The following is a 12,069-nucleotide window of genomic DNA, read 5'->3' as shown; positions in this document are numbered from 1 at the left end:
TCCTATTTTTACAACCAGGACCGGCTCAAAGAGCCCGAGGCTGGTTATGCTTAGGAGAGGGGACCCCACGCAATTTTTTTCAGGTTTTTTTTAACACTTTTGTGCTGTCCATGAAGTCGAATCCAGGACGCACACTATTCATCAATTGGTCCGTTTTTCGACAGCGGGACTGTCGAATCCGTTTTTTATTGAATATGTCGAATTCGGGTCCCGGCGGCCGGGATTCGACTGTCGAATTGTGTCGAATCCAAAAACGGTCGAATTCCAGCCGGAATTCGACCGCAATTGCATATACCCCATAGACTACAACTGTGAGAGTCAGAATCTGGAAATCACATTGTATGATTGTTACACTATTTATTTGTTTATTCTTGTGGAAAATAAATATTTGGACACCTACCAAGCTCAAAATGCTAAATTTTATTGCAATGATTATAATTAATAAATTGGTAATGTTTGAATTGTGCACCTGCAAGGTCTCCGCAGGGTCGCACCTCTCATTACCGGTGTGCACCCCAGGGCCCCTCCCCCCTGTATACCTAATGCTGTGTATTACATACACAATAGAAGGCCAGAGACCCCTTCTGCCTGGTGGTAGCACCCACGCCCACCTGTCCTATATAATGGTTTTAATTAGATTCCTGACATTTCTTAGACTGCATGCAGAGCAAGGCGAGTCCTGCACAAATGTATATCGGATTATCAGATGGGGGTGCATTTCCGGGGTGTGGGTCCCCTAGACTGTTGTGGCTGTTTTGCCTCAGGAGCAACGCATATTAACACTTATTTTCATATTTACTTTCATCCCTATCGTGAGCTTTGTTTCAATGTAATTCATTTCCTACCTTCACTTTTCACTACTTTATCTCTCACTTCATTATCTCTCACTAATTAACCCCTGCTCTTTTCAGCAGCCTCTCTCACTAACCTATTTTCACTATATATTATTTCACTTTTGTGTTACCCTGGGGTCACTCAGCTGCTTCATTTTCTAACTCTCTCGGCACATGAGACATCTGCCCCCCCCTCTCTCTGCACATGTTACATCCCCCCCCCTGCAGTGCACATGTTACATCTGCCCCCCCCCCTGCAGTGCACATGTTATATCTGCCCCCCCCCCTGCAGTGCACATGTTACATCTGCTCCCCCCTGCAGTGCACATGTTACATCTGCCCCCCTGCAGTGCACATGTTACATCTGCCCCCCTCCCCCCTGCAGTGCACATGTTATATCTGCCCCCCCCCCCCTGCAGTGCACATGTTACATCTGCCCCCCCCTGCAGTGCACATGTTACATCTGCCCCCCCATGCAGTGCACATGTTACATCTGCCCCCCCTGCAGTGCACATGTTACATCTGCCCCCCCCCCTGCAGTGCACATGTTATATCTGCCCCCCCCCCCCCTGCAGTGCACATGTTACATCTGCCCCCCCCCCCCCTGCAGTGCACATGGTTTTGCCCATTAGCTAACAAATTTGCTGCTGCAATCAGATCTGAATTAGGCCCAGAGTTTGAGAACCTATAGATGTCCAGCAGGGGGCGCCCGGCACAATTGAATCATCCCCTTAATGTTTAAAAAGGCCACTTTTTATTCCCTGATGCTTTGTCACAATGGTGAAGATAAGTGAGCAGTGTGAGAGGGTTGCGGTTACAATAACGCTAGTCAGGATCCCGGACGTTACTATGCCGACGCCGGAATATCGGCTAGCAGTGAAACCGCGGCACCAAAGGTTTTTTTCCCTCTATGGGTGTCCACGACGACAATAGCAGCTGTGTACCTGGCCGCTGTCCCCGCTGTTAAAACGAAAGTCGCAATGTTACTGATGTTCCGATGGTGCTGATCGATGTTCCAATGTTTTTGGGGAAAACTATAGTTTTTTTACAAATATTTAAAAATAAATGTATTTTTTTTTAACTAAAATCAGTTTGGATAGGGTTAAACTCATGTTCTTCACCTAATTCTTCACCTAATTCACTCATTAAGCAGACAATTTTTTTTGGGGGGGAGTCATTTAAGTGGTTAAGGAGCCTAATTATTAGATGTTTGCATCGTAACTGTAACTGCAAATATTTAGTGTCACCCCCATGTATGAAGGGGGGATCCCATCGGAGATATCTGCCGCTATACCCCCATTCCTGACAGCAGCTGCAGCCCCCAGAGGTGTCTATGGGAGGGGGTGATGTCAGATTTAATGAAAGCATTCCGGGGATTGGCCCCACCGCAGCTGCCGCCACCTGAAGATGGTGCTAGCCCGCTGTAGCCTATATGCTACACAACACAAGAGTAACCGGCAGAGGGTCCTACACAACCCCTCGGTGATAGCCACTCACGCATGGTCTGCGGGGAGTGCACATATCACAGGGTCCGGCCCCTGTCTCTGCGTGTGTTCCATGATATAAAGATGGCGGTGTAATTGCGGGCTGCAATGCAATTTTGGGCCTCTGTTATTAGCGTATAAAAGGAATCGTGATATCAGGATTAACGAGGCGTTTTCTGGTGAATGTGGCGCCCGGTGTAAGAAAAACAATCACATCACAAAACATAAGAGGATAGTGGAAATAAAAGCGGGATTGTTTTACACTGTCCATCAATGTGTCCCGATCTCAGTGCAACTCTATGGCCCAGACAAACAGGGAGGGATCTCACTATGCGCCAGGGGCCAGGTCGGTACATGGTCGGTATCGCAAGCACACTCAGTATGTGTGTATACACCGTAACATACCACATTCAGTATGTGTGTATACACCATAACATACCACACTCAGTATGTGTGTATACACCGTAACATACCACATTCAGTATGTGTGTATACACCATAACATACCACACTCAGTATGTGTGTATACACCATAACATACCACACTCAGTATGTATGTATACACCATAACATACCACACTCAGTATGTGTGTATACACCATAACATACCACACTCAGTATGTGTGTATACACCATAACATACCACACTCAGTATGTGTGTATACACCATAACATACCACACTCAGTATGTGTGTATACACCGTAACATACCACACTCATTATGTGTGTATACACCATAACATACCACACTCAGTATGTGTGTATACACCATAACATACCACACTCAGTATGTGTGTATACACCGTAACATACCACACTCAGTATGTGTGTATACACCGTAACATACCACACTCAGTATGTGTGTATACACCGTAACATACCACACTCAGTATGTGTGTATACACCATAACATACCACACTCAGTATGTGTGTATACACCATAACATACCACACTCAGTATGTGTGTATACACCATAACATACCACACTCATTATGTGTGTATACACCATAACATACCACACTCAGTATGTGTGTATACACCATAACATACCACACTCAGTATGTGTGTATACACCATAACATACCACACTCAGTATGTGTGTATACACCATAACATACCACACTCAGTATGTGTGTATACACCATAACATACCACACTCAGTATGTGTGTATACACCATAACATACCACACTCAGTATGTGTGTATACACCATAACATACCACACTCAGTATGTGCTCTTGCGATACGGACTATGGGCCTAATTCTGAGTTGATCGCAGCAGCAAATTTGTTAGCAGTTGGGCAAAACCATGTGCACCTGTGCAGGGGGGGGGGGGGGGGGGGGGGGGGGGCAGATGTAACATGTGCACTGCAGGTGGGGCAGATGTAACATGTGCAGAGAGAGATAGATTTGGGTGGGGTGTGTTCAATCTGCAATCTAAATTGCAGTGTAAAAATAAAGCAGCCAGTATTTACCCTGCACAGAAACAAAATAACCCACCCAAATCTAACTCTCTCTCTCTGCACATGTTACATCTGCCTCCCCTGCAGTGCACATGGTTTTGCCCAACTGCTAACAAAGTTCCTGCTGCGATCAACTTGGAATTACCCCCCTATGTGCGATTTTGGCTAAGTGTCAGTGTTGACTATCTCTTCTATAGAGACTTGCCTGCGCAGTCTATCTATTACTTGCGATGCAGACCGCGCATTGAATCGGGATTGCAAGGTGACTTTCACCTTGCGATCTGCACTAACTTTTCTTACGATTTTGACTATATAGTCAAAATCGTAAGAAAAAATCTCACCGTGTGTACACGCCATAAGAGCTGACAATCTGACAGTGGGAAAAAGCTTCAGAAACTGCAGTGGTAGAGAGGGAGCAGACGCCGGCGGGCACGCAGACACTCATAGATGGCGGTGCCAATGCAGAAATCACAGGGATTCTACATGTGTGCTGCCCAGTCATTTCTCTCCTACAAGTATGGGAACATGCGGAGGCATCTGCTTCTGGAGAGCCATAGATTTAGGTGTACCCTCCTTATCTTATGTGATCGCCTTCTATGGTGTAGAGTCGGGCGCTCTCTGTGCCACTTGCAGAGCGATGTGTTCAGTTGTGCAAGGGTGGCACATGCACTAACGTGTATGCCGGCGGTGCACAGTGCAGTCTGTGTCTGGGCCGTGTTATTATTACATCATAAAGGCGCATTTACCACGGGAAGTACAATCCAGACTCGCAAACATCCGTTCATGTCCCCCTGTAAAAGATGAAATGGGAGTCAGTTTAGTGCTGTGGAAGATTGGATGCGTCAGTGACGTAATGCGCAGCGACTGCAGCAGCCACGTTAATAGTGGTATCACTGGTGGTAGCTCCCACAACGGATCTGCCCCTGACAGGTACTTCTTGTGGGTCGTATTTACGTGAAAACGCCCTACTGTATTTGCCAGCACTTGTGCGACTCCTCCGTTCCCTGTTCCGCTTATTTAGGCATAAGGAAGTGTATCCTAATACATACATAATACAACGTTCACCCCTCCCCCCATTGCAAAAAAAAAACAATGCATTTCCGCCTCTGCTTGTGCCACATTGTACTCTGAGGAACTCTTCCCCCTGCTCTTTTCCCTGCACACAATGACTGCACCTCAGAGGCGCAATCAGTAAAGATCATCAAATTCACCGACAACACCACCGTCATCGGCCTCATCAAGGACGGGGACGAATCAGCCTATAGACGGGAAGTAGACCGGGTTGGCCCAGTGGTGCAGCCAAAACAACCTTGAGCTCAACCCCCTCAAAACTGTTGAGATGATAGTGGACTTCAGGAAGAAGTAATCTAGTGCACCTCCGCTAACGATTGCTGACAGTGTGGTATCGCTAGTGGACTCCTAGGGACCACAATCTCCCGGGACCTTAAATGAAGGTCCAACACTGTCAGGAAAGCGCAGCAGAGGTTGTTCTTCCTCAGGCAACTAAGGAAGTTCAACATCCCACAGAAGCTTCTGCTCCTCTTCTACTCCGCCATTGTGGAGTCGGTACTGTGCTCCTCGATACTGGTATGGTACGCTCCGCCAGCGCGAGGGACAGATGCAGGCTCCAAAAGGTGGTCAGAACCGCAGAGAAGATCATCGGGGCCGACCTCCCCTCAGTCCAGGACCTGTACTTGTCCAGAGCTAAAAAGCGGGCAATGAAGATAGAAAAAGACCAGCTACACCCCGGCCACAGCATGTTTAACCTGCTTCCTTCAGGCAGGAGTTACAGGGCCGTCCCCGCCAGGTCCACCAGAAGCCTCAAAAGTTTCTTTCCCCAAGCGGTCCGCCTGCTGAACTCCTGAACATTGACTGACTAGACGTACATGTAACTCACTTGTCTCCCTACGGTATACCTATCTGTGTGACTGTACTCCCCCCCCCCCCCCACCTGCTTATCTGTTACCTACTTGGCTGTTGTATAGCAAACCGAAGACAAATTCCTAGTATACGCAGGTATACCTGGCCAATAACTCTGATTCTGATCACTCACATCAGTCTTCTGTCTTGGGTGAAGTCATCATATAAGTTGTGGTAGTACCTGTTGTTGCCACTAGATGGCAGTGTGCCCCTCACTACTTCTGCACATAGTCATATTGGAGACATATGTCTTTGCCCCCAGGGTTGTATCTGGACCTAATTGAAACCCGTAAAGGTCAGAGAGAGGGGCTACTGGGGGATTCACTTTCATCCCACAGTCACGTGTCGCACCTTAGTCCCCTCTTCTAAGTGGTTAATGAGCTAGAGCTGGGAGAGCGCTTTCTACAGAGATGATAACCCTGTATGCAATGCAGCTATCTGTCACTGTCTGCAAAATGCAGCAATCTGTCACTGATTGTAAGAGGCGAGACACCCTGCTACACATCACTGACTATAACACACATACACACTGCTACACATCACTGACTATAACACACATACTAAATATCACTGACTATAACACATACACACTGCTACACATCACTGACTATAACACACATACACACTGCTACACATCACTGACTATAACACACATACACACTGCTACACATCACTGACTATAACACACATACACACTGCTACACATCACTGACTATAACACACATACTAAATATCACTGACTATAACACATACACACTGCTACACATCACTGACTATAACACACATACACACTGCTACACATCACTGACTATAACACACATACACACTGTTACACATCACTGACTATAACACACATACTAAATATCACTGACTATAACACATACACACTGCTACACATCACTGACTATAACACACATACACACTGCTACACATCACTGACTATAACACACACACACACACACACACACACACACTGCTACACATCACTGCCTATAACACACATACTAAATATCACTGACTATAACACACATACACACTGCTACACATCACTGCCTATAACACACATACTAAACATCACTGACTATAACACACACACATACACACTGCTACACATTACTGCCTATAACACACATACTAAATATCACTGACTATAACACACATACACACTGCTACACATCACTGACTATAACACACATACTAAACATCACTGACTATAACACACATACACACTGCTACACATCACTGCCTATAACACACATACTAAATATCACTGACTATAACACACATACACACTGCTACACATCACTGACTATAACACACATACTAAACATCACTGACTATAACACACATACACACTGCTACACATCACTGACTATAACACACATACTAAATATCACTGACTATAACACACATACACACTGCTACACATCACTGCCTATAACACACATACTAAATATCACTGACTATAACACACATACACACTGCTACACATCACTGCCTATAACACACATACTAAATATCACTGACTATAACACACATACACACTGCTACACATCACTGACTATAACACACATACTAAACATCACTGACTATAACACACATACACACTGCTACACATCACTGCCTATAACACACATACTAAATATCACTGACTATAACACACACACATACTGCTACACATCACTGACTATAACACACACATACACACTGCTACACATCACTGACTATAACACACACACATACACACTGCTACACATCACTGCCTATAACACACATACACACTGCTACACATCACTGACTATAACACACATACACACTGCTACACATCACTGCCTATAACACACATACTAAATATCACTGACTATAACACACACATACACACTGCTACACATCACTGACTATAACACACATACTAAACATCACTGACTATAACACACATACACACTGCTACACATCACTGCCTATAACACACATACTAAATATCACTGACTATAACACACACACATACTGCTACACATCACTGACTATAACACACACACATACACACTGCTACACATCACTGACTATAACACACACACATACACACTGCTACACATCACTGACTATAACACACACACATACACACTGCTACACATCACTGCCTATAACACACATACACACTGCTACACATCACTGCCTATAACACACATACTAAATATCACTGACTATAACACACACATACACACTGCTACACATCACTGCCTATAACACACATACTAAATATTACTGACTATAACACACATACACACTGCTACACATCACTGCCTATAACACACATACTAAATATCACTGACTATAACACATACACACTGCTACACATCACTGACTATAACACACATACACACTGCTACACATCACTGACTATAACACACATACACACTGCTACACATCACTGACTATAACACACATACACACTGCTACACATCACTGACTATAACACACATACACACTGCTACACATCACTGACTATAACACACATACACACTGCTACACATCACTGCCTATAACACACATACTAAATATCACTGACTATAACACACACACACATACACACTGCTACACTTCACTGCCTATAACACACATACTAAATATCACTGACTGTAACACATACACACTGCTACACATCACTGACTATAACACACATACACACTGCTACACATCACTGCCTATATCACACATACTAAATATCACTGACTATAACACACACACATACACACTGCTACACACCACTGCCTATAACACACATACACACTGCTACACATCACTGCCTATAACACACATACTAAATATCACTGACTATAACACACACACATACACACTGCTACACATCACTGCCTATAACACACATACTAAATATCACTGACTATAACACATACACACTGCTACACATCACTGCCTATAACACACATACTAAATATCACTGACTATAACACACACACATACACACTGCTACACATCACTGCCTATAACACACATACTAAATATCACTGACTATAACACACACACACACTGCTACACATCACTGCCTATAGCACACATACTAAATATCACTGACTATAACACACACACACACTGCTACACATCACTGCCTATAACACACATACTAATATCACTGACTATAACACACACACATACACACTGCTACACACACTGCTACACATCACTGCCTATAACACACATACTAAATATCACGGACTATAACACACACACACACGCTAAATATCACTGACTATAACACACACACATACACACTGCTACACATCACTGACTATAACACACATACTAAATATCACTGACTATAACACACACACACTGCTACACATCACTGACTATAACACACATACACACTGCTACACATCACTGACTATAACACACATACTAAATATCACTGACTATAACACACACACATACACACTGCTACACATCACTGACTATAACACACATACTAAATATCACTGACTATAACACACACACACTGCTACACATCACTGACTATAACACACATACACACTGCTACACATCACTGACTATAACACACATACTAAATATCACTGACTATAACACACACACATACACACTGCTACACATCACTGACTATAACACACATACTAAATATCACTGACTATAACACATAAACACTGCTACACATCACTGCCTATAACACACATACTAAATATCACTGACTATAACACATACACACTGCTACACATCACTGCCTATAACACATACTAAATATCACTGACTATAACACACACACACATACACACTGCTACACATCACTGCCTATAACACACATACTAAATATCACTGACTATAACACACACACACACACACACACACACACACACACACACACACACACACACTGCTACACATCACTGCCTATAACACACATACTAAATACCACTGACTATAACACATACACACACGCTGCTACACATCACTGCCTATAACACACATATTAAATATCATTGACTATAACACACACACACACACACACACACTGCTACACATCACTTCCTATAACACACATACTAAATATCACTGACTATAACACACACACACACACACACACACACACACACACACACTGCTACACATCACTGACTATAACACACATACACACTGCTACACATCACTGACTATAACACACATACTAAATATCACTGACTATAACACACACACATACACACTGCTACACATCACTGCCTATAACACACATACTAAACATCACTGACTATAACACACACACACTGCTACACATCACTGACTATAACACACATACACACTGCTACACATCACTGACTATAACACACATACTAAATATCACTGACTATAACACACATACACACTGCTACACATCACTGCCTATAACACATACACACTGCTACACATCACTGACTATAACACATACACACTGCTACACATCACTGCCTATAACACACATACTAAATATCACTGACTATAACACACGTACACACTGCTACACATCACTGCCTATAACACACATACTAAATATCACTGACTATAACACACACACATACACACTGCTACACATCACTGACTATAACACACATACTAAACATCACTGACTATAACACACACTGCTACACATCACTGACTATAACACACACACACACACACACACACACACACACACACACACACACACACACACACACACATGCTAAATATCACTGACTATAACACACATACTAAATATCACTGACTATAACATACACACTGCTACACATCACTGACTATAACACACATACACACTGCTACACATCACTGCCTATAACACACATACTAAATATCACTGACTATAACACACACACATACACACTGCTACACATCACTGCCTATAACACACATACTAAATATCACTGACTGTAACACATACACACTGCTACACATCACTGACTATAACACACATACACACTGCTACACATCACTGCCTATATCACACATACTAAATATCACTGACTATAACACACACATACACACTGCTACACACCACTGCCTATAACACACATACACACTGCTACACATCACTGCCTATAACACACATACTAAATATCACTGACTATAACACACACACATACACACTGCTACACATCACTGCCTATAACACACATACTAAATATCACTGACTATAACACATACACACTGCTACACATCACTGCCTATAACACACATACTAAATATCACTGACTATAACACACACACATACACACTGCTACACATCACTGCCGCCTATAACACACATACTGAATATCACTGACTATAACACACATACACACTGCTACACATCACTGCCTATAGCACACATACTAAATATCACTGACTATAACACACACACACACTGCTACACATCACTGCCTATAACACACATACTAAATATCACTGACTATAACACACACATATACACACTGCTACACATCACTGCCTATAACACACATACTAAATACCACTGACTATAACACATACACACACGCTGCTACACATCACTGCCTATAACACACATATTAAATATCATTGACTATAACACACACACACACACTGCTACACATCACTTCCTATAACACACATACTAAATATCACTGACTATAACACACACACACACACACACACACACACACGCTGCTACACATCACTGACTATAACACACATACACACTGCTACACATCACTGACTATAACACACATACTAAATATCACTGACTATAACACACACACATACACACTGCTACACATCACTGCCTATAACACACATACTAAACATCACTGACTATAACACACACACACTGCTACACATCACTGACTATAACACACATACACACTGCTACACATCACTGACTATAACACACATACTAAATATCACTGACTATAACACACATACACACTGCTACACATCACTGCCTATAACACATACACACTGCTACACATCACTGACTATAACACATACACACTGCTACACATCACTGCCTATAACACACATACTAAATATCACTGACTATAACACACATACACACTGCTACACATCACTGCCTATAACACACATACTAAATATCACTGACTATAACACACACACACATACACACTGCTACACATCATGACTATAACACACAATACTAAACATCACTGACTATAACACACACTGCTACACATCACTGACTATAACACACAACACACACACACACACACACACACACACACACATGCTAAATATCACTGACTATAACACACATACTAAATATCACTGACTATAACATACACACTGCTACACATCACTGACTATAACACACACATACACACATGCTAAACATC

The sequence above is a fragment of the Pseudophryne corroboree genome, chromosome 9 (assembly GCF_028390025.1).
Source record: "Pseudophryne corroboree isolate aPseCor3 chromosome 9, aPseCor3.hap2, whole genome shotgun sequence".
NCBI classification, from domain to species: Eukaryota; Metazoa; Chordata; class Amphibia; order Anura; family Myobatrachidae; genus Pseudophryne; species Pseudophryne corroboree.
The sequence above is the reverse complement of the archived record's forward strand: the minus strand, read 5'-3'. Positions refer to the sequence as shown.